We start from the raw sequence: 5,001 nt of genomic DNA on the forward strand, positions 1-5,001 counted from the left end.
AACAGCTGTAAGAATAACAACACAAAACAGCAAATATTTTTTTAAATCCATGAGTTCATAGTGACACTAAAGGGGAAAAAAGATTGGTTACTGTAAGAGGATGCTAGGGAATTTTTTTTTTTTTTTTTTTTTTGAGACAGAGTCTCATTCTGTCACCTGGGTTGAGTGCTGTTAAATCATAGCTCACAGTAACCTCAAACTCTTGGGCTCAAGTGATCCTTTTGCCTTAGCCTCCAGAGTAGCTGAAACTATATGCACCTGCCACAATATCCAGCTAATTTCTCTATTTTTAGTAGAGATGTGGTCTTGCTCTTGTTCAGGCTGGTCTTGAATTCCTGAGCTCAAGCAATCCACCTGCCTTCGCCTCCCAGAGGGCCAGGATTATAGGTGTGAGACACTGTTTCCAGCCGGAGAGGTTTCTCACTCCAGTAAGCCAGTGAAGACAGAGCATCTCCATCTTGCACTCTCATTACTTAATGGGCCTGAGCTTCATGACAGCCCTACAGGACACTACCTGCCTTTGGATGGAAGAATACACTACTACCTATCAACAGTCTTGCCCCAAAGAATCCAAGTCTACATGTGATGAAGCCTTTAGATCTCATGACTCATTTACGGGAAATACAAAGGACAGAAGAATGTGTTAAGGGGCAGGGACCCCAAGTTTGCATTCTGCTAAATCCAGTGGGAAACCCATAGGACAAATGGCCCAGGAAATGAATGAGTCTGGATCATACCCAACTAAAAGGTAGAGGGGAGACCTATAGATCTAAAAGGCTTAAAAGAAACATCTCCAAAACAAGACAAAACAAAACTAAAAAAAAGCATGACATCAGGCACCACCTGTGGCTCAAAGGGGTTGGGTGCTGGCCCCATATGCTGGAGATGGCAGGTTCAAGCCCAGACCTGGCCAAAAATTGCAAAAAAAAAAAAAAAAAAAAAAGCATGATATCAATAAGACTATTGAAAATAATACTGATTGGATGTCTGTTGCCTATAAGGGATAATTATTGATTTTTTAAGTCCAATGATAGTAACCTTAGAATTTAGAGGTACCTAGTAAAATACACGGGGACAGAATTGGATGACATGCTGGACGGATCCTTGCAACAACCCTTTGCAAGGGTTCATGTGGCCAGAGAGGGTGAGTCACCTGCCCCAAGTGTCCTCGCTTGGAAGCAGCTGAGCTAGTATCTGAACACAGGCCCATCTGACCCTAGGGCCCTCTGGAAAGCTGATAAGTTCTTACCAGAGCCTCCCTGGCTCTGAGAAAGTAAAAATGGAATCAAGTATAAAAAGCCAATTTTCTTGCACCTGCCTCATTCTCACGTGGTGGTGACAAGAACTGGGTGAGGAAGGCTTCAGGCGCTGAGGGCTCTTACTGATTCATGCAGAGTTTCAGATTCAAATCCATTTCCATTTATCCAGTGGACAAGGAGACACAAGAGTTTGGGGACATGAGAGTTTGGAGCTTGGAAGAGGGCTGTGAGGTAGACATGCATTTGGAAGTCACCATCCAGATGACAGAGGTCCTAGTGACACGGTCAGCACAGAGACGCCAGAGGCCAGTGTCCAGTGATGGACACCGGAACATACATGAGATCCATCAAACCACCAGTGAGTGCTGAGCCCTAGGGCACCTTAGAAGGAAGAGTCAGGAACAGCAAATGTGCCCTTGGGCATGGGAGGGGACAAGAGAGGGTGTGTCTGGAAGCCCATGGAAGACCAATCTGGTGGGGCTGATGGTCAGGAGAGGTGAGCCCTGAGGCCTAGGCCTGGGAGGACCTGGCAGGAGCAGTGTTGGTGGAAGATGGGTACCTGGGCCTGGAGCATGACATGTGACTGTGACAGCTATGTCTTGGCAGTATGGTATAATGAGTGGGGAATCTCCACGGGGCTCTGCACAAAGACTCCTTTTCTGTCACAGGACAGTGGAGCCACAGGAGCAGTCATGGAAGCATGTTGGGACACGCTTCTCAGGGCACCTGTCTCTGAGTGTCCCCATTGGTGGCCCAGGGGGAGCAGCTGCATGTGCAGCTCAGGAGGGTGGGCCACAGCCTCTCTGTCTAGCATGTGCTGCAGACAAGTGATGGCTGCAGAGAAAGGGTTCACACAGAGACAGGGGCAAGGCCGCTGGGCCTGGGCATCCCCCACCACGTGGTGTCCTGCGGCCCCTGCAACCAAAGGGGGCGACGTGGAAGCAGCACCCACAGAGGATTCTTGGATTCCACTCAGGCCTCAAATGACTCCTCCTGCTCCCTTGGAAGGTCATCCCCTGTCCTTGGTGCAGGTACTGTCACTGTGAGTAGGAGAACAGAAGTGTGACACAATCCACACACAGACTTATTAGGCAGATTCATCTTGGAGAGGGAGTTTTAAGAATGATGGGTGTTCATTTGTGTGAATTTCCCCTAGAAAGAGTTTCAAAGGGTGAAATAAAAAGGATAAGGGAATTCCCTGGGCTAGGTGGACTCTTTCTGGAGTGGAATGGTGCTGATACCTCTCTCAAAGCCCACTCTGCCCCCAGGTAAAATTCATGAGACAATAGAGCTAGTGGGTGAGAAGTTACAGAGGCTCAGAACTAGGTCCCCCTGACATACAAAGGAGAGCCGGTGGTGGAGTGGGGCTGGCTGAGAGTGAAGACAATGCCAGGAATGGTTGCTCAACCTCTGCTGCAGGGAAGATGAACTTGCAGGGAGAGCTTGAAGAGCTGGTAATTCTAGCCACTGGGAGCCCAAACTTCCACGGTTGAGACCGGCCAGTTTGTGGGGTAAGAAGCAATGGGAAATTCAGGAGACAGAGAGAAAATACTGGAAGGAATCATTTGAGATAGTGTCTGGAAGGAAGGACTATGGCTGTTTTCACTCTCAGTATATTTTTTAGTATTTTATACACTTTATACTAGGGACAAGTATTGCTTTTACAATTATGAAAGACATAAAGCTGTTTTTGCAAAGAGAAAAGGGGAAAAACTTATTACTTTTTTAGAACATGAGATTATGCCTAAGAAGAGATTACAGTGATAAATTCATCTATTCCAAGTTAGACAAGTCTAGGAAGTCTAAAATGCTCACAAAACACAGAAAATTTGAGTGCAAGACCTGGGTGGATTCTGTTCTTTATGCTTGAAATGTGCACCCTGAAATAAATTATCTTTTTGAATACTGTATACTGTTTTACTTTAAAAGAGTACAGTGTCTCATGAACATCCATGTTTCTCCCCCCTACTTTTGAAAGTGTCCCAGTTTCTCTCTCAGCTGTCAGGCTGCTTAGAGCTGAGTATTGGGCTCAGTCCCTGTTTAATTAATTAATTATTTATTTGAGACAGAGTCTCACTACATCAACCTCGGTAGAGTGCTGTGGCATCACAGCTCACAGCAACCTCAAAGTCCTGGGCTCAAGTGATTCTGTCGCCTCAGCCTCCCAAGTAGCTGGGACTACAGTATAGGCGCCTGCCACAACGCCTGGCTATTTTTGTTGTTGTTGTTGTTTAACAGGCCTGGGTCGGGTTCGAATTGCCAGCCCCAGTGTATGTGGCTGACACCCTAACCACTGAGCTATGGGCTCTGAGCCTCCATGTTTAATATAATATACACAGCATGACAATTAAGTTCACAAACTCATCCTAGTAAAAGTGCTATATACTTCATTGCTGAATATCACTATGGTCACCTTCTAAGTACTCCCTTTGGGAAGCTATGTACTGATGCCAGTGCCTAGTCTACCATCCAAAGCACTTCCTCTAGGATGAGTTCATGGACTTAATTATCCAACCTGTACAAACCATCTCTTCCTTTCTTTCTTTAATTGCCATTATTTTATGCTTGCTTCAATGATTTTACTTAGTATGCCTTTATTATAATTTCCCATAATCCTTTTGGGAAGCAGGAGGGGGCATCTTGATAATAAATGATCTTATCTGCCAGAGAATCTCTGAAGTCAAGAACAAGGCTCTTTCTCACTCACAGCTGTCAAAGCTGGTGCTCACAGATGGTGATGGAGTTTCACTCAACTAGAACCTGACCTGAGTGTCCTCAGTTAGTGTTCCCTTCACGCCATGAAGCCCTGGGTGGGCGTTAGGATGGCAACAGAAGGGCCCTGTCACTTCCACTTCTGGGCACTCCCCACGTGGAAGGTGGGAAGGAGCTTCCAGCCAACACAGGACCTTGCTGCTTGTCCACTCCTGGGGCGTGCATTGTGCAGAACCAGTCAAACAAGGCTGCCAACGCTGGGGTGACAACTACTATTTCCCAATCTTGGTTTCAGAGCAAAGGCTAATTCCTCCAAAGACTTGCTGTCCTCATTTCTGTTCTAGTTTGTTGATGCTGGAGGGTTGCATTGTCCCTTGAGGGTCTTGAGCCCATGCTGGTAGAGAAGCCATGGTTCCATCCCCCCTCGTCTCTGGGGATCTCACCTGTCACTCAGCTTGGGGCTGTGGTAAGAAAGCAGCAGAGACCAGGCTTAACCAGAGGACATTTATGGTCTCACAGTCCTGGAGGCCAAACGTCCAAGATAAGGGCTCAGAAACTTTCGAGGACTCTGAGGAAAGGATCTGCGATAGGCCCTGTCCTTGGCCACAGGACACCATCTTCTTCCTGTGTCTCCATTCACTCTTCCCTCTCTATGACCACATTTCCTCTACCTATAGGGACACCATTGCAAAAGGGTTGAGACCCACCCTGCTGACCTAATGCTACTTCCTTCTGGAATGGCCATGTCTCCAAATACAGTCCCATTCTGAAGTACTGGGGGTGAGGACTGCAGCACTGAGTTTTGGAGAATACAGATCAGCCCTCAGTGCTTACCTCTCCCATCTCCACAGACGTCCGTGTTGCTGGGAGGGCCCTGCACCTTGGCTGACCAGGGAATATCCACCCCTCTCGAGCAGCCACTGGCCAAGTCCACCTTCCACCTTGACTGTGTGACCACTGGCAGTTTTCGCCATCTCTCCGGATTCGATTTCTTCATACACAACCACCTCCTCCCTGACAGGACTGCTCC

The sequence above is a fragment of the Otolemur garnettii genome, unplaced genomic scaffold (assembly GCF_000181295.1).
Source record: "Otolemur garnettii isolate 467f Iridium unplaced genomic scaffold, OtoGar3 scaffold00034, whole genome shotgun sequence".
In the NCBI taxonomy this organism is placed as follows: Eukaryota; Metazoa; Chordata; class Mammalia; order Primates; family Galagidae; genus Otolemur; species Otolemur garnettii.